The sequence below is a fragment of the Candoia aspera genome, chromosome 4 (genome assembly GCF_035149785.1).
Source record: "Candoia aspera isolate rCanAsp1 chromosome 4, rCanAsp1.hap2, whole genome shotgun sequence".
Classification (NCBI taxonomy): Eukaryota; Metazoa; Chordata; class Lepidosauria; order Squamata; family Boidae; genus Candoia; species Candoia aspera.
The window spans coordinates 110507887-110508093 of NC_086156.1; positions in this window are offsets into that span (position 1 = coordinate 110507887).

The following is a 207-nucleotide window of genomic DNA, read 5'->3' on the forward strand; positions in this document are numbered from 1 at the left end:
TGCAAGTTGGGTAGTATGTAAGATGAGTAGTAATATGTGCACACTATAGGCAACCCACCAAAGGGAGATTGGAGGCAGGTGCAAATTTCCAACTTCATTAACATTTCTTGCAGAGGTGTTATGGTTGGGTTTATTTTTGTTTGCTTGTATTTTAGCTTCTTTGCTGGTTTTGTCTTTATTTCAGCCACACCCCATCTTTGCCAAACC